This window comes from Hylobates moloch, unplaced genomic scaffold (assembly GCF_009828535.3).
Source record: "Hylobates moloch isolate HMO894 unplaced genomic scaffold, HMol_V3 SCAFFOLD_19, whole genome shotgun sequence".
NCBI classification, from domain to species: domain Eukaryota; kingdom Metazoa; phylum Chordata; class Mammalia; order Primates; family Hylobatidae; genus Hylobates; species Hylobates moloch.
In genome coordinates this window covers 24,103,758-24,123,245 of record NW_026652294.1, presented here as the reverse complement: position 1 = coordinate 24,123,245, position 19,488 = coordinate 24,103,758, and the positions used below count along the sequence as shown (strand labels likewise).

At 43.9% G+C, this 19,488-nt stretch overlaps 1 protein-coding gene across 5 annotated transcripts in view; it reads left to right on the top strand.

Annotated features, from left to right (window-relative positions):
- The window catches only part of PACSIN2 (protein kinase C and casein kinase substrate in neurons 2), a 144,967-nt gene that overhangs the window by 50,301 nt on the left and 75,178 nt on the right, over positions 1 to 19,488 (top strand). Inside the window, exon 1 of one of the 5 annotated variants that reach the window (XM_058431237.1) lies at positions 1,543 to 1,649. The exons of 3 other annotated variants lie outside the window; for them this stretch is intronic. The gene's annotated coding sequence lies outside the window, so the exon portion shown is untranslated. Of the gene's footprint in view, positions 1 to 1,542; positions 1,650 to 1,797; positions 2,049 to 19,488 lie in introns of those variants that run through there. One more of the 5 variants, XM_058431236.1, reaches the window with a different exon arrangement.

Here is a 19,488-nt window from a genome sequence, read left to right as displayed (position 1 = left end):
GATGGTGCTGTGGATTTAACTAAGCCGACTACAGGATGTAGTGAAATATGTGTTGACTTCTCTGCTTTTTTGGTGAAGGGCTGTGTGGGGAGGGGTGGTAAATTTCTCAAGTAGTGTAAATTATTATCATATGTCAAGTAATAGAGTCTCATGTTATGTGGTCTTTGCTTTTATTGGTATTTTTCCACTAAGAAATTTCTTTTTCTCTTTTTTTTGAGACAGGATCTCGCTCTGTCACCCAGGCTAGAGTGCAGTGGTGTGATCTCAGCTCACTGCAACCTCTGCTCCCTGGGGTCAAGCGATTCTCGTGCCTCAGCCTCCTGAGTAGCTGGGATTACAGGCAGGCGCCACCACACCTGGCCAATTTTTGTATTTTTTAGTAGAGATGAGGTTTCACCATATTGGCTAGGCTGGTCTCAAACTCCTGGCTTCAAGCAATCCATTCGCCTCAGCCTCCCAAAGTGCTGGGACTACAAGTGTGAGCCACCGGCCCAGCCTAAGGAATTTCTAAACACAAGATTTTCAAAAGAGATTTTTAACCTACTTTGTTTTGTGTTATAAGGTAAGACTAGATGGCTGTTTTTAACTGAACATTTTTGAATGAATGTGAGTAGCAAGAACACTGGTAAATAGTGTATATCCACTTAGCACAGTTTCCCCTTGCAGTATGTTCTTTTGCCAATTACGTATTTTCCCATCCCTACACACACCCGCTTGGGCCATGTTGAAAGGAGGAACCGCCCTGAACTGGCCCTGCCCTGGCCATTACCACTTAGATCCTGGCTTGCCAAGGGGAATGGGGGAGTGTGCATGTGTATCTTCTAGGAGGGCACCTAGGGGAAATTGATCCCTTGAGATATTTGTTTCCTGTCTGTTTTTGCAGATTAGTTTCCATATCTCCTCTTTCCTGTAGTGTCTGTATTTTTTGATATTGTATGAGACTTTAAAAAGTTTGATTGAATAATATGCATACCTAAAGTGCACAGATCTCAAGTGTACATATCAGTGAATTTTCACAAGCGCAGCACACCCATAGCCAGTTTAAGAGCCACAGCACGGCTCCAAAACCCTCCTGGCGCCCCTGCCTGCCTGCCTCCTCTCTCTCTTCCCTGTCCTGGCTTCAAAGGGTGTAGATTAGTTACGCCTTTTCTTGTGCTGGATCCAAAGGGAATCATATAGTATGTATTCTTGTAGGCACAGGCATTTTAAAATCTTTCTCTCCTCACCTGAAGTTTTATTGTTTTTTTTTTTTTTCACTTTAAATTCTTTGTAAAAATTGAAGAAGCGAGGTGTTTTTATTTCCGTGTAATCACACTTGCGTATTTGAGTGTCCTAGTTTTTAGGAGACAGTCGTGCTGCTGAGAGACCATGGGGTCCCCTGCCTGTCTCCAGGGGACTCCGTGTCCCCAGTCCCGTCTCCTGCATGAGGCTTCCTGTTCATCTGCTGACAGGCATTGCCTTGTTGTGTGTAGTCACAGAAGGAAGTTGAGTTCCACATGTGGGGACAATGTAACATTATCCTGTGCAAGCAAGTCCCTGTCCCACTGACTGCTGTGACGCCCCTCAGATGCAGAGCATGCTGTCTTTTTTCTCTTGTAAGCAGGAGGATCCCAAATACAAGAAGATATTAGAAGACTCTCGTGTATGGTGTAAGTTAGTTTGTGTATAATTTGATTTTTTGTGTGTGGGGGAGGGGGTTGTATGAATTTTGTTCTCAGACCTCTTCTCCCTGATTTTCCGTGGAAATACTGAAATTTCTCTTTGGCCACTTTCTGAAAAGAAAGCTCTTCTGTGATGGCCACAGCAGGCAGGAGCGTGCAGTCTGGGAACCTGGGACTGTACAGTGAATGCAGCAGTGTAGGGGAATGACCTTATCTCGGCAGCCAACAGGAAATGATGAAATGTGCTGGGAGAATTCAGCTGAGAGACAGAGGTCAGACATGCCAGCAGGGTTGGAAAGAGGCAGGTACGGAAGCTGAGCTGCAGAGTTAGCCGGCATCTGACAGAAAAATGTGAATGTGCTGTGGAAGGCTTGCATTTCCTTTAAGGTACACCTCTTTGAAAGTAGAATTTTCACGGAATTGTTTTCTTTCTCACTGAGTGACTGATTTAACAGAACTCTCACCTTCTATGCAAGCGCACCTAGTTTTAGAGCTCCTTGATGGAAATGTTCAATTAGTTCATTATTAACTGAGCAATGCAGAATGCTTTATCCAGGGTGCTTGGAGAAAATGTCAGAGTAAGTGTTTGATTTTCTTGGAGAATAGATTTCGGCTTAAACAAATGAAGGATTGTGTTTTGTAATTTTTGACTCTGGCTTTAGAACATACGTGCATGCTTCCTTTCAAAATAGATGCAATAACTTTGCACCTTTGCTTTGGCATGTTTTAGAGTAGCTGACATACTTTAGCTTTATTTTTCTTCTTACCGAGTAACTAAATGAGTTACTTGAGTTAGCTGTTAGTAGAGGGCTTTTCCCTCTACTTTAAGGCGTTAATGTTTATTACATGCTGCCATTTTCTTTCTTTACAGCCAAATCTAATCTACAAACACGTAAGTGGGACTTGAGAGAGAAAAAGCAGATTATCTTTTCCAGGAGACTGTAATTGCTGTTTCATGACTGTCTACTACAGACTCTCTGAATCACCTGCCACCGTTCCAGGACCCCTCCCGACCACCTTCCCATCCTCCCCCTCAGTTCTTCTCATTTCTCATCCCAGCTGGACTCTGTGCCCTCGTCCCGCTCTGAGGGCTGTCACTAGACACTGTTTATATTTTTGTCGGGTAACAAAATATAAAAGTCTTATTGTTTTAATAACTGAGCAGCCTTATGTACGTATTTAATTGTTTCTTAGAAGTCATATTCTGGAATTTTTTAAAAACAGTGGCTCCCCTTTATTGCTGTGATGCAGTAATTCTAATGAGATTTTTAAAATCCTGATACTTAAGTGATCCATCACTCAGTGAATTATACTTACTGGATTACTGACTGCCGTTAAAAAGGCAGCATCCTCTTTCCGTTCTCCAGAAAATACTGTGCTGGTGCAGCCTGTGCCTCACAGAAAAGCATGCTTTCTTGTTAGAATGTTACCTACCGTGAAGTGTGTGTTTCGAATACTTTTAAGATTGCACAGGAAAGGTTTCTAGAAACCCCCAAGGTATATAGTATGTCTGTTCGACCTTAATCGGGCCCATCAGTTTTGTCTTTGCTCTTGTAGCTCTGAATATCTCTTTCTTCAGATCCCTTCTTGTCAGTAAAACATCCTACTGAATTCTAGTTGAATTTTAAATGTTGTATTTATGAAAACAGCAAAGAGGTTTCATAACTTCAAACCAAAGCATGTTTTACAGGTATGAGATTTATGCCAATAAGTAAAAATAAGCCTTCCTTTTTTCTTTTTAAACAGTGTTAGTCCTTTGAGACCCATTTGCCCACCCACACAATTCTGTTATTCATTTGGCGGCATAATGCAGAAGGTGGGAACGCAATATTTAGAGCTGTAATGGCTCTTTGAGTTAATATTCCAGGCTCCTCGCTTTACCAAAGGAATTGAGATCCAGAGGTGACGACTTGTCCAAGGTCACTTGTCTCGTTGGTAGCCAAGTGAGTCTGAAACTCTGGTCTCATGACCAGGGTCATTACTCTTTCCATTACAGTAATCTGCTTTCTTCACATTATTATCTTAAGATGAATATCACTTAGCTAAGAGTGTTTTTTTTTTTTTCTGCTGATGAGTCCATTTATATTTGTTTCACTTTCAAACACTCAGCTTTTATTCAATAACTTTTTTGCTCTAAGTACCATTTGGCATAGATGTATAATGAATTACCTCAAGTACAAAGAGCATTGACATTTCTTAAAAATCAACAATTCTCTATATTATAAAGTTTTGCTTGCCTCTCCCCTAGCTCAGGGGAGAGACAGTCAATTGTTACTGATAGAAGCGGGCCTCACGATGGGATAGCTTGCCAGATGAGAATGCCGAACTTAATACAATCACAACTAATACAAGAAACAGACAAGCACTCGATTCTTCTTTGAAAGAGGATTCTTCAGGGTGTGAAAGGGAAACCCCAAACATTTAGCATTTCTGCCTTTCAGCCCCTATAAGGGAATACTGACAGCTCTGTCTTGAGCTGAACTGAAGAGGTATTGGAATATGAAAGACTTTAAAATAATACAACATAATATAAATAAAGGAGAAAATGATTTAATTTATAAAAATGGAATTTACTCACAATTTTCCAGAATCATTAAAAATGGTCTTTGCTAAAAATTGAATTTGAATCCTCTGAAATTCAGGTGTGGGAGTTAGTTATAAACAGGTATGCTGAGAACAGTGGGTGACTGTTCCTAGACCTCAGTGTGGCCATCACTGTCTGTCCAAAGTCACCTTGAAATACCTTGGGGAGGTTCACAGGATAGCACTTGTTTGTATTTTCTAAAGTATTTCGAATATATGCCTTGAAGAATTTCTGAAACAAAAGCACTTCAGGAAAACAGGCACTTTCATAAATATATTAATTGTATTTGAAGTTGAATTTAATAACTTTACAACTATTTTAATTTATAAAACTGAAGAATGAAGTGGGATACATAAGCAATATTTTTATGCAGTGTGTCAGAACCGTCTTCCTTCCTGGTGTTCTAGTGGGCACTTTCTGTCAGTCTCCTTGAAGAGGTGCTGCTTTCATTTGGTGAGCCAGGCGACATTATCCTGGGGCCTGGAGAAGAAGTGAGGCTGCAGGCTCAGGAGCTGCAGTGGCTTAGTTCGCTTCTCCCATAATTTAGTTACCTTTGTTCCCCAATTAGCATTTTATACTTACTATTATATTTTCAGTATATATTAAGTATAGAATATTCCAATTGGCTTCCTTTTGTTAGTGTATAATTGACCTTCTTATCTTCTGCAGTCTATAAGTAACATTTGATATGCTTCCCTCCCTGGCCTCTAGCTTCTGCCTACATTAGTATAAATGCTGCTGTGCTTGTGAGATTTAAAGATGAGAAAGGGATACCAGACTCTTGCAGTGCTGGCATTGCTCCAAACTGAGAAGGGGTTAAACGGCAGCCCCCCTGGGGCTGCTGTTGGCTTAGAAATCTCAGAGTTTGTGTTGTTGGTGTTTGGGCCTTTTTCGTGTCCACCTCTGCCCAGGGCAGCTCTCCAGACCAGATTCTAGAGGTGGCCTCAGAACCTTCTCTAAGACTATGAAGAAACGTCCCCCAGTATCCTAGACCCTTAGAGTTTGGTAAAGAGGAGCATGTATGTGTGTGTCAGTGTGGTGAGACAGTAATTAGACAAGGGTTATTGATTTGAATGAATGAATGAATGACATTGTTTGCCTTTCCATAGTGATTACTTTTGAAGGCACTATAGTCACATTTCACTAGGCTGGTCTAAATATATTTGCGTGTCACAGTTCTGCCTTGACACCAAGTAACAGGTTGTGTCTACCTGACATCTCCTCCAGCCCTGGGGCTCTGGCCTAAATTTTTTCTTTTTAGACTCTGTCATATATGAATCATAAGACATAAATCTTTATGTGGGCTCATGGTACATATTTTATTTTGAGAAACTTAATCTAATAGGAAGTTAGAATTAATTTGAAATGTGTGCCAATGGTCATCACAATAGTACAGGATTTAGATTATCTTTTTGTTAATGTGAAGGGTGCTATGAATTTCATACTCAGTCATGTTTCCCATCAGGATTTGTTCTACAGTGGAGTCCTTGAAGGAGAACAAGGAAGAATGATTTTGCTGGAAAATGCTTACTTGACAAAATGTTGATGTAATTAACAGGACAAAATGTTGAACTTCCCAATTGGGAATTCTCTCTTTGACTCTTAAATTCCTAACATAGATTGGTAGTGCTAGTTTAACAAAATAAATGAAGCACATGACAGTTTTGGGGATAATGAAGTGACTTCTCTATCTTCTCTGCTATGAACTGACACATAAAGAAAAAATAGCACACGGCATAGTAGACTGATCACCGGTATCTATTGATTTGGAAGACAGAAACATTTGCTACTACTTTCCCGTCTATAGGGACGGTCACCTCAGGTTCACTTAGTCAGATCCTACCATTACTGTGCAGGAAGAATGTTAGAAAGCAAGACCATAAAGCCATGAAGGAAAGCGGCAAGACCACTTTTGAAGGATAAATCTTTCATATTTCACATTGAACTCAAAGACATTAAATTGAATCTTAGGTGTACCCAGTGAACTTCTGAGGTTGAAGAGTTTGCATTTGGGATGGTGGAGGTTGTCATGATGATGAAAAGTCATGATGTGAGGCTATGTAAACTGTACTTGTCCCAGCACCTGACAGCCTTTTTTTTTTTTTCCCCCGATGCTATCTCCAGGTATGACAGCTTTTATTGGTAGACATGCAGGCACCTGTGTGAGCTCTGGGCTTATTTCCAGCCATCCGTTAGATCACTACCTGGAAGGAGAGTTCACCTGGATGCTGGCTGGCTGGATCAGTTGATTTGTTTGTTCGTTCATTCGTTCGTTCATTTGTTCATTCATTCAGTTTACCTTCTTGGTCTCTTGTCCACGCCATTCACATCAGGCACTGTGCTAGACTCTAGGGATCCATAGACAGTTAGGATTGAATTCTGGTCTCCGAGGACCCCACAGTCCAGCAAGGTAAAGAGAATTCTAAGCAGCAGGGTGATGAGTCTTAAAGAGCTATTGGGACCTTATTCTGTCATGAAGAATGGAGGAGATTGGGGGAAACTCCAGTTTGATGATGAGTTTTAGGGGGAGTGGTTTTTTAGGTACCCAAGAGAAGCAGAGGGAGCACTATATGCAAAGGCAAAGAGGTCAGAATCTGCCAGACTTGGGAGCTTGATGTGGCTGGAGTGCCGTTTATATATGGACATGCTTCAGGAACATTATATTTATCAGATCCAAGCCAGTTATTTTTCATCCCAAACCAGTTTGTTCTTAATTCTATTTTTCTCTTTGTGGCATTATCACCTACCATGTCTCCGAAATTTGTAACTTTGAATCCCTGCCCCCGTCCCCCATTCCCTGGCATTATCCATCACTATATCGTGTCTGTTTTTCCTCTTGGATATATTCCTCTTTCCTGGTCTTCTAACCATTTCCCTTTCTCCAGACTTGAACCTCCAGAACTGTGCTGTCCAGTGTGGTAGCCACTAACCACATGTGACTGTTTACATTAAAATTAACTAAAATTAAAAAGTCATTGAGACAAATCTGGGCAACATAGTGAGTCCTCTGTCTCTATAAAAAATAAAAAATTAGCCAGGTTCAGTGGCACATACTCGTAGTCCAAGCTTCAGAAGGCTTAGGTGGGAGGATTACTTACACCCAGGAGGTTGAGGCTGCAATGAGCTGTGATAGTGCCACTGCACTCCAGCCTGAATGACAGAGTGACACCCTGTCTCAAAAAAAAAAAGTCAGTTTCTCACTTGGACTAACTACATTTTAAGTGTTAATAGCTGGTGGCTGCCATACTGGACAGCCCAAGACTTGGGGCTCGATGGGCTGTTCTCCACTCTCTGTCCAAGAGAACCTTCCTTTATGAGCTTTTTGCTTTCAAGATAGGGTCTTGCCCAGTCGCCTAGGCTGGAGTGCAGTGGCATGATCTCTGCTCACTGCAACCTCCGCCTCCCAGGTTCAAGTGATTCTCATGCCTCAGCCTCCCAAGTAGCTGGGGCTATAGGCACATGTCACCATGCCCAGCTAATTTTTTGAGTTTTTTGCTAGAGGCAGGGTTTCACTATGTTGGCTAGGCTGGTTTCGAGCTCCTGACCTCAAGTGATTTGCCTACCTCGGCCTCCCAAAGTGCTAGGATTACAGGCATGAGCCACCGCACCCAGCCTCATGCCTTTTAACCTTTGTACGTACTGTCCTTATTCTCTCCAGAATACCATTCTTGCTCTAAGCATTCCCCTCTTCCCTGGCTTTCCTTAGGTGAATTTCGTCTCTTTTTTCCTCCAGTGTCCTTGTAATCACACAATCACGCTTGCCTCTGAGAGGGCACGTATATGTTTATCATGTGTCGAGACATCATAGTATAGTAAAGCCTTGGGACAGATTGTCTTAATTTCAAAACTAGCCACTTACTTGCCAGGTGGCTTTGAACAAATTATTATTATTATTATTTTTTGAGATGGACTCTCACTGTGTTGCCCAGGCTGGAGTGCAGTGGCGCAATCTCAGCTCACTGCAACCTGCAACTCCCAGGTTCAAGCAATTCTCCCTGCCTCAGCCTCCCGAGTAGCTAGGATTACAGGCACACACCACCATGCCTGGCTAATTTTTCAATTTTTAGTAGAGACGGGGATTCACCATGTTGGCCAGGCTGGTCTCGAACTCCTGACCTCAGGTGATCCACCCACCTCAGCCTCCCAAAGTGCTGGGATTACAGGTGTGAGCCACCACACCCAGCTGAACAAATTATTTAACCTCTCTGAGTTTTAGTTTCTTCAGCTATAAAATGAAGACAATGGTTTTTTCGTCACGTTGAATGAAACCCTTAGCACTGCATTTAAACATATAGCTCTCAAATTGTAGCTGAGAGCTCTCATTCTAGATAAATTCCCTTCTTCTGTTCGTCAGCCATGCTAAAACCATATAATGGTTTATTAATGCTAATAATGCTGTTATGTTTCTTCTTTTCTGATTGTTACACCTTTTCTTTTTTCTTATTGCAGTGGCTAGGCCCTTCAATGCAATTTGCATAGACATGCAATTTTTTCTTATTCTTGTAATTTCTATTGGCTATAGTCTTCTGGTGAGATTTTTATTCTCTCTTTTGTTTTGATTGCATTTCATCGTGCCCACTTTCCATTGCATTTTTTTTTCATTCTTAGTTTAGAAATTAAATTCTCAGCCTGCTCCTTTAGTGGTTATCCTAGATATTTTTGTGTACTTAACAAAGTCTAAAGTAATATCTTTACCCTTCTCTTGAACAATGGAAGGATAGAAAACATTTTAACTCCATATGCCCTCTCAACTTGTCCAGTTTTTTTTTCTGATTTTTTAAATCCTGCAAATTTGCCATTGTCTTTTGTACAGTTAGTGCTATTTAGATTTATCCAATATATTTATCTGCATATTTGCTTACCATTCCTTCTTGTGCTTCGGGGCTTTCCGTCTGAAATAATTTCCTTCTTTTAAAAATATATCCTTTAAGGGCTGGGCATGGTGGTTCACGCCTGTAATCCCAACACTTTGGGAGGCCGAGGCCAGTGGATCACTTGAGGTCAGGAGTTCAAGACCAGCCTGTCCAACATGGAGAAACCCCTTCTCTGCTAAAAAACGCAAAAAAATTAGCTGGGCCTGGTGGCACACACCTGTAATCCCAGCTACTCGGGAAGCTGAGGCAGGAGAATTGCTTGAACCTGGGAGGCAGAGATTGTAGTAAGCCGAGATCACTCCACTGCACTCCAGCCTGGGCAACAGAGTGAGACTCCATCTCAAAATAAATAAATAAATAAATAAATAGGCTGGATGCGGTGGCTCAACGCCTCTAATGCCAGCACTTTGGGAGGCCAAGGCAGGCGGATCACGAGATCAGGAGATTGTGACCCTCCTGGCCAATGTGGTGAAAACCCGTCTCTACTAAAAATACAAAACAAATTAGCCAGGCATGGTAGTGCGCGCCTGTAGTCCCAGCTAATCAGGAGGCTGAGGCAGGAGAATCGCTTGAACCAAGGAGGCAGAGGCTGTTGCAGTGAGCCAAGATCGTGCCACTGCACTCCAGCCTGGACGACAGAATGAGACTCTGTCTCAAAAAAATAAAAATAAAAATAAAAATAATAAATAAATTAAATAAAATAATAAATAAATAAATAAATTTCTTCAACAGGAGAGTCATTAAGATACCTGGTTTGCTGTGCTGCTGAAAACAGAATTATGCTCTGTCATTCCTTGACTCATTCATTCCAGTTCTGTTTATTATGTGCCTGTTACGTGTCAGTGGTAGGAACACGGGCAAACAAGGCAAAATCCTGGTGCATAAGGAACTTACATTCTCGTGAGTGGAGATAGAAAATATATAATTTGGCAGGTGAGATTGAGTGTTAAGAAAACAAAACAGAGTTAGGGCTGGAGTATCAGGGCTGGGGAAGGCTTTCTCAAGAAGAGGGTAATGTTTGAGCAAATATCTGATGCTGGGAGGCAGCAGATCCTACAGACGTGGGAGGCAGGTATTCCCAGCAGAGAGGAGGCAGGTGCAAAGGTAAGCCGAGTCTGGTGCATCTGGAGAACCATATGGAGGTCACTGTAGCCAGGGTCCAGGGTGGGGATTGGAAGGAGCGAGACTGGCGCTGGAAGCAGGGGCTAGAATCACGTGGGACCTTGTAATCAGGGCGACTCCCCGTCAATAACTGTGACAGTTGACAATAGCTGTTGGCAAGTTTTGAGTTTAGTAGATTGAACCAGGGTAACTGAGACAGAGGTGGTATGAAGCGGCCACATTCTGGCTCTGTTTTGAGGTAGAGGTGATGTTATGTGGACATGAGAGGAGGAGAGGAGTCAGGGATGACACTGGGGCATTTGTCTTGAGCAGCTGTGTCCTGGAGGAGCCCAACTGGGGGATGCAGGAGCAAGAGGTGGGTTTCGGCCAGTATGTCGGAGAGGCCTGTGAGCCTCCCAGGGGGAGATGCTGAGCCAGCAGCTCGGGCCATGCCGGATCTGGAGCTCAGGGAGAGGCTGAGTGAGGAGACATCAGCACGTGGATGGGATTTTAGGTCACAGGAGGGAGAGGATCACCCAGGAAACTAGTGTGCACAGAGAAGAGGAGGCTGAGCCCTGGGCCCCACAGGTGTGCACAGGGTGATAAGGACACCGATTGGGTGCTTTGCAGGACTGTCCAGAAGTACTTGTCTTGAGAGAATGCAATTAATACTGCAGGCCGGTTATCGTGTCTAGAAGATAAGGCTCATGGATTCCTTTACCGGAAAAGCTTGGATTTCATGCTTACATAAAGGGAAGGTGCCTACATGCTGCCTTATTTTCCTTTTGAATTTTCAAAAGCAACTCAATCAGTATATTCTTATGGCAGAACAATTAAGTGATACAGATATGCAAAAGCCCAGACTTTCATGTTCCGCCACCCAGAGATGTTCATTCAAGACTCAGGACAACCTTCCCTGACCACCATCTGTCCAGGTAGACCCTGTCACTCTCTGTCCCCCACTTGTCTTCATGCTTTGCTCCAGCCCTTAATGCTGTCTGCCGCTACATTACCCACTGGTGTGGCTTTGAAATCCCCTGACCCCTACTGGAATATATACAGGGACCTTGTCACTTCTACCCATCCCGGGACCCCACAGGCCCAGCGAGGTGCCTGGCATACGGTAAGTAAGGCTGCGTTACATTTCATTGAATAGAAGAATTCACATTTTTGGTACATAGCCATCTGGACTTTTTTTCTAGGTAATCACCCACTCTTAAACATATATTTTTAGATAAAGCCCAAGTGTTCAGCTTTTTAGACGTAAGAATGCTACTTAGGGTTTTGAATGTTACTGTAAGCTAACTTTGCACTAGTTGGCTGTAGGCTGCTGTTTTCAGTCAGTTTCAGCAATGGTGGCTGCACAGGCCTTCAGAGCCCTTCCTGAGCCTGTGCCTGGACAGCAGCGTCAATCATCAGTCCACCTCATGCTGGCTCCTAGGAGGCTGTGCAGCTGCAGGCCTTTCCTCATCCAAACTGCTGTGCCTGCCCACCTGCCCACTCCCTTCACTCCCCTACTCCCCTCCTCTCCTCTCCCCTCCCCCCCAGGTCCCCTCTCTTCCTCTCTCCTTCCCTCCTTCCCTCCTTCCCTCTCAGCCTAATTAGGCATGACTTTGTCTTATCTTTCCTAGTATTTAGACAGTTTGTTCCTCTGTATCTTGGAGGATTGTTCCAGGACCCTCCAAAGGATACCAAAATCCATGGATGCTCATCTCTGATATAAAAGTGTTGTATTTGCATATAACCTATGTACACTCTTCAGTATTCTTTAAATCATCTCTAGATTACTTATGATACCTAATAGAATATAAATACAATGTAAATAGTTATACATATTGTTTAGGGAATAATGACAAGCAAAAAAAAGTCTGTACATGTTTAGTAGAGATGCAGCTACCCACTTCTTTCCCCTGTATATTTTCGATTCCTGACTGGTTGAATCCACAGATGTGGAACCCTTGGGTATGAAGGGCTGACTGTGCTGTGAGCTCCTGGACCGCAGAGCCTGCATGGTGTTATTCACTTATTTTCACTTCCATCCCCTAGCTCTTAGCAAGGTTTCTGGAACTCAGAAAGTAAATGTTTTTAGAATATTGGGAGAGATATATGTAAAATAATTTTTAAAATCAATTTCCTTGGCTTGATATTTACTCAGTTTATTAGAATAAATTAAACATTTTGTTGAAAATATTTAAGAATTTGGGACACAGGCTATGTCTTGAGACAGCCAAACTGACAAATTTTTATGAAGGATAGGCTCTTTCTGCCTGCGTGTGTGTGTGTGTGTGTGAGAGTGTGTGTGTGTGTGTGAGTGTGTGTGTGTGTGTGAGTGTGTGAGTGTGTGTAGTGGGGGTATGGGGTATTGTAATGAAGTCAAGAGAGTAACCAAGACATTTTCTTCAGGGCTTCTCAGACAGTATTATTGTATATTGTAATTCGGCATTTTATCGTAAATAAGAGTTGTCATTAATTTTTCCCCTTTATAAGTGGTCACTGGAAATGTTTATTAGGCAGGTAGCATCACAAAGTGTGTGTGTGTGTGTGTGTGTGTGCGCGCGCGTGCGCACGTGCGCTTGTGTGTGAGGATTAACGTTGAAGATCTTTGTTTTGTGTTTCTAGAGTTCTCAGTGGCACAGCTGAGAATGGGTGCTTAAGTCCTGCTTGCTGAAGCCACGAAGCCATATCCTCCCTGTAGGGGGTGGGAGTTGCCAGAGAGGCCAGGAGGAGTCATACTAGGAGCAAGAAGGCTGGGAAGGCGGGAGACTGACATTTGCAGGCACTCACATACAATGTGTCATTTAAATTCCTGCTCTGTGTAGGTCAGCCACCTTTATTCCCATTTTGCTGGTAAGAAGGTAGCTTAGAAGTTAAAATGTTCACCTGTCACAGCTGGTTTAAACCCTATTCTCTTTCTACTCTCCTTTTTTTTTTTTTTTTTTTTTTTTTTTTTTTTTTTTTTTTTACTATTTAAGGAATGTTTTGTCCTTCTTATAGAGACAGGATCCCACCATGTTGCTCAGGCTGGTTTCTAACTCCCAGGCTCAAGCAATCCTTCTACCTCCGCCTCCCAAAGTGCTGGGATTACAGGCGTGAGCCACTATGCCTGGCCCACTCTCCTTGTTTAAGGGAAACTTTTGCTATTAATTTTATGCTTGATTTAAGCCTATTAGTTTCAGATTGTTGCTTGACAATTGAGTTCCCTGTTTGTTTTTCCAAATTACTGGCTAGTTCATTTTATGTGAACTTTTTTTAGAAATAAAAGCACTGTCAAGTTAGAATTCATTTATCAGTTTGTCACACCAAACTGCCTCCGTATTCTTCTCTACAGTAGAGTGCTTTGGCTCTAGCTGATACCTTTGAATGAAATAGAATATTTTCTTGAGAAAGCGGCACCATAGTTGAGTGCATAGATGCCCAGAAAATATTTGAAAACCAAATCCTCTCGTGGTTTGTACTTAAAATTTTTTTTTAGAGATGGGATCTCACTGTGTTGCCCAGGCTGGAGTACAGTGGCTACTCACAGGCACTATCATAGCTCACTGCAGCCTCAAACTCTTGGGCTCAAGTGATCTTCCTGCCTCAGCCTCCCAAGTAGCTGGGACTATAGATAGGCATGTGCCACCACACCCAGCTCGTGTGGCTTTTTAAACTTCAAAGGCACATATTTATAGTACTGGTTGAGAAGGTATTTAGGCAGTTCATTTCTAGATGGTGCTTCTGATGGGTATGACCTCTTCTTGTCCATGCTTACCTAGCATTCTCGTGGTGGGCTTTTATCAGGACATTCTACTTATTGCTGGTAGGTAAAGGCAGCAGAAGTCACTCTTGTGGTGGAGTAACTAGTGACTTGGGCTGGTGTCTGATCTTCAGCACCCTGCCATTTGTAAGTCCCCTCTCCCCTCCTTCACAGCCTCAGCAGCTTCCCAGGGTTTGCCCTCCAGGACCAGCGTGACCCTGCACTGGGCTGGTTTCTAACTCCCCTTTGTCACATAGGTTCCTCTACCTGAGGTGCCTTTCCTTGCTGCTCCGGCTGAAGAATTCCCACTGAAACATCAGCGCTGGGCACACTTTCTGGACCCTCTGTGTGTCCCCGTAGCATGTTGTGCAGAACTGTTTCCTAGCTCTTGGCCACTGTGTTGGAGGAGGTTGTTCAAGTGTCCATCAACCCTGTGAGAATGGAGTGCACCAATGTGGGGGCACCTGGCTTACTGGCTCAGGAGCTGGGCTGCCGTGGAGCCTGGCCCCAGTCACCTTCTCCCTGGCCGATGCTTGTGGAAGGTCCGCATACTCCAGGCACTGTGCCAGGTCCCAGCCGGATGCCATTTGATCCATGCAACCTGTCAAGCAGATTGGATTCCATTTTACCGATGAGCAGTGTCAGGCACAGAGCTCTTAGGTATTTTGCCTGAGGCAGCTGGATCATTGAGAGGTCCCCCCCACCCCCAGGGTCTTGTGAAGACTCATAGATGCAGATTTCAGAGACCTTCTAGATTTGTGCATCCAGGCTAGCGTGTTCTTTGGTGTTGTCCCCTCTTGCTGTCTCTCATTTTTAGCTTGTTCAGACCAGGGCTTCAGCTCCTCTTGAGGATTCCGCTCATCAGACTGTTGGGTAGGGAAGAGCCTCCGAAACTGCCGCCTCCAAGCATGGGAAGAGGCCGCTCCTCTTTTGTGGACAAAGGGCCACAGAGGCCCTTTGTGTGACAGGAAGTCCTGCTTCTAGAAGGGGCTGCCTGAAAGTGGAGGGGTTGAAAGAAGCTGAAGCGTTGACCTGGGGCCACTCTGACTCATGCATGTTGTCAATAATGCCTTTTGTCTGTCTGGGGAACCTGCCACAGCAGACCTCGAAGGGTGACCTGGAGCATTCCTCTTCTCCCTCCTTCCTGCTCACTCTGCCCCCCTGCGAATGCCCCTATTTTCTGACCTGAGCAAAGGGCAGGCTCCTGACCCATTCTATATTTTTTCCTTCTACTTATGCCAGGAGAATCTTTCTGTCTTATCTGGGCCTGTGTGAGTTTTCTTTTTTAGGATTTAAGTGCGTCTCTTGAGTTGGAAAACTTGCAGCTTAAGGGAGAGCTGTCCCACCGGGCAGGTGCCTCTGACTGAGAGGAGGCGTCGCCAGGAAGTATGTGGCCATGGCTGTTCTGGCATGATCTTGAAGACTGGCATGAAGGGGAATGGAGCCGCACAGAGAATTTCAGGCATCAGAGGGGAAATGCGGGCACCCGGACCCACAGCCCAGCTCCCTGCAACATGGTCCACATGTCTCCTGTATTTGTGGCCATCTGTCAGTTGTTAAATACTGCGGTTAGGACGTGAGGACACCAGAAGCGAGGGCAGTGGTGGCAGAGATGAGCTGACGCGTCCTCATGTGCTCTCAAGTCCTGATCCCCAGCTGGATGAGAGAGGATCATGTGTGCGCGCGTGCCTGTTTGAAGGGATCCTAAGATTATGCTGGAATAACACTGCATCAGTCCTGGGCAGGCAGCTTTATGTGTTGTGTAACTGGGGCTTCTTGCTGTGGGGACTTGGTGGCAAATCAGTGAGCACTTGTTCTTTTTGTTTTTTTGAGACAGAGTTTTGCTCTGTCTCCCAGGCTGGAGTGCAGTGGTGTGATCTCACTGCAACCTCCATCACCTGGGTTCAAGTGATTCTTGTGCCTCAGCCTCCCAAGTAGTGGGTGAGCCCATGGTGCATTGCTGCTCTCGCCAGGCTCAGAGGCCAATGTGTGCCTCCTTCCTGGATGCAGTGGCATTCAGTGAGTGCTTCCACTCCTGTCCCCAGGGACAAATCCTTTGGCTTTATTAGCTTTGTCCTTACTTCCCCCTTAGACTGTGGTGGGTTTTGGGTATCCATACTTCTGGAGACCCTACCCTGGATTATATTAGGTATGTTATGCTCACATGCAGTTTAAACACTTCTTTATGTTGTAAAAGTAATTGAAAGGATTCTTATAATTTTGCTTTTGAAACTATTTGGCTATGAGAAGTTGATTTCTCCTCCACCTCCTCTAATTCATTTGTGCATTTGTTCAGAGGGAACAGTGTGCGTGAAGGGGTGGAGCTGATAGGAGTGTGGTGCTTATGTTGGGAGACACAGGTTATTAACGGTGGCCAGAGCGTGTATAGTGTGGCCAGGAGTGTGGTGTGAGTGGTGAGGCTGGATGAGCAGTAGTTACAGCCTGGAGGCCCTGCTGGCTTCGGGAGGAAGTAGGGGGAGGAGTTTGAGTAGAGGCAAAACCTGATCTTTCCAGAAGACATTCCAACCACCGTGGTAGAGTCACAGTAATGTCATGGAGAATGAAGGGAGTCGGGGACTAAACAAGTGGCTGCAGGTCAGTTAGGACGTTGTTAAGGATTAGGCAGGAGGCAATGGTGGCCTTAGCAAAGGTAGCTATCATCATGGGGACAGAGCCAAGTGGGAGGATTCAAGAGATACTGAAGAGCTGCTGTAGTCTGGTCTTGGAAGCTGATTGAATGTGGTAGTGGTGAGGGGGTTGGGTGTGGGAAGAAGAGGAGTTTCTGGCTTGAGAAGCTGGGTGAATGAATGGTGGGACCATTTCTGCTGTAGAAAACCCAGGAACAGGAGCAGGCTCATAGGGAAGGGGATAGTTTGCAAGGACTGTGTGATGGCCAAGTGGAGGCATCTAGTAGGCAGAGATGCGGGTCTGGGCCGGACAGCAGTTGAGGGGCTTGAGGGTAAAGGTGGTTTGGTGTGTGGGAGCAGAAGAGGTGAGAGACAGGGCCTGGGACAGAACCTGGGGAGCACCAGCAGCCAAGGAACAGGCAGAGGAGGTTGGGAGAAGGCACACTGCAGCCACTACAGAAATGAGCTGGTGAGTGTCAGCTGTTTCCCCAGAGACTCCTCTTGCCCTCGTCCCCCACTGATTTGCTTCTGTCAGCTTGGTAATTGCCGGTGCGGACATCCAGTCACTGTGCAGACATTTGAGCATCTACCTCATGCTAAGTGCTGGGGATACGGAGATGACACAGCCCTTGCCTCTTTTTTTTTTTTTTTGAGACGAGTCTTGCCCTGTCGCCCATGCTGGAGTACAGTGTTGTGATCTTGGCTCACTGCAACCTCTGCCTCCCGGGTTCAAGTGATTCTCCTGCCTCAGCCTCCTGAGTAGCTGAAACTACAGGGACACACCACCACACCTGGCTAATTTTTGTATTTTTAGTAGAGATAGGGTTTCACTATGTTGGCCCAGCTGGTCTTGAACTCCTGACCTCAGGTGATCCGCCCATCTTGTCCTCCCTAAGTGCTGAGATTACAGGCGTGAGCCACTGCGCCCGACTACAGTCCTCGCCTAATAAGTTGATGTGTAGTGGATACGCTGTGCCACTCTGCCTTTTTTGCTTATACCCAATTTCGGATGGAAAATAGCTCACCTGCTAGTCCTCTGTAACGGATGCGTGGTGTCCTTTCTGTCAACTCGCCATTGTTTTCTTAGCTTTGAGCAGCTGACTTGTTTCCAATTTTTGCTGTTATAAATATTGCAGTGATGAACATTTTGTCCAAGCTATTTTTTCTTTGAGTTTATTTGCTTGGGGCATGTTCCCCAGAGTGGGACTTAAGGGTCAGAGTTTGGTAACTGTTATCTGCCTTGTTCTGTATTTTCAGATTTTTCCATGAAGCCTATTAGCAATGTTAGAGTACATTTCTGTTTTCCTATAGCCCCACCAAAACTGGCATTGTCATATTAATTTTCCTTATTTTGCAAGTTATTTCCGTATTTTAAAGGAAGTTGTGCTTTTTTTCCTGCATGGGAATTTGTTGTATTATATTTAGCTAGGTTACATTGCAGTAACAAGCAAACCCCAAGTCTCAGAGACTTAACCTAACACAAATGTCTTTCTCGCTTGGTCTGTGTGTCCCTTGTAGGATGGCTGGGGGTGCGGTTCCACAGAGTCCCTCAGGCCAGGCTGATTCAGGAGACAGCACTCTCTGAGAGCTGCCACTCGAGGCCTGCTCAGTGGACAACACAGTAGACAGGAGAGGCTAGGGGCTTTGTGTGGACTTTTCACTACTGATGTGGCCAGGACTACCGACACAGTCTGGCTTAGCAGGTGGAGCTTAGTGAGCATTCCTGTCTTGCCCAGCCATCTCTTCTTCTGTTTGTTCCTCTCCAGCAACTTCTTTGTCCAGTGGAATTGGATCCTCAGTCTTTGTATCGGCTCTTAATGTATTTTAGGTAATAAGATTTTTATCAATTGTGTCTTTTTCTTTCTTTGCTTTCCATATCGTATTGTGCAAAAGTTTAACGTAAGTTTTGGCCACATTCATGTTTTCCTCTGATACCTTGTTTATTATCACAAATTTATCTTTTCTCAAAGCCAGAGAATAAGCTGTTTTTCTTTGGGTTGCTTAAAATGGATTTTATTTGGCTCCTTATGACACTTGAAATTCATCAAGATATGTAATGTCAGGTGGTTTTAATCTAAGTTAACTTAGGTCCTTGGTGATGCCTGTTCTGCAATATTAAAACAAAACAAAAGAAACAAAAAACATCCAACCCCAAGCAACACCTCTTCATGACAGAAACACTCAACAAACCAGGAACAGAAGGGAACTTGACTGGATAAAGGGTATTAATCAAAACTTCCAGGGCTGGCAGTGAAAGACTGAAAGCTTTCTTCCTACAATCCAGAAGAATAGGACCTTGATGTCTGTTCTCACTCCTTCTGCTCAATATTGTACTGGAGGGTCTAACCGGGAACTTCGAAGTTAGACAAGAAAACAAAAGGCATACAGATTGGAAAAGAAAAGGTAAAACACTCTCTGTTCAAAGATGACATGATCTTATATAAAGAAAATTATAAGGAATCCACCAGAAAAACTCTTAGAATTAATATACAGGTTCAGCACCTTAGGTTGTAGGATACAAGATCAATATACAAAAATAACGATATTTCTATATCTAGCAAGGAATAATTCAAAAAATGGAATTAAGAAAACAGTTTCATTTATTATAGTATATAAAGAATAAAGTAGGAGTAAATTTATCAAGAGAAGTGTAAGACTTATATTCTGAAAACTACAAAACATTGTTGAAATAAATTTAAAAGGACCTGAATAAATGGAAAGAGATCCTACATCCATGGACTGGAAGACTTCACATAGTTCAGATGGCAGTACTCCTCAAATTGAGCTACAGAGTCACAGCAGTCCCTTTCAAAATCCCAAATCAACAAGCCAATTCTAAAAATCCCTATGGAAATGCAAGGGACCAAGAATAGTCAGAACAGTTTTGAAAAGTCAGAGAACAAAG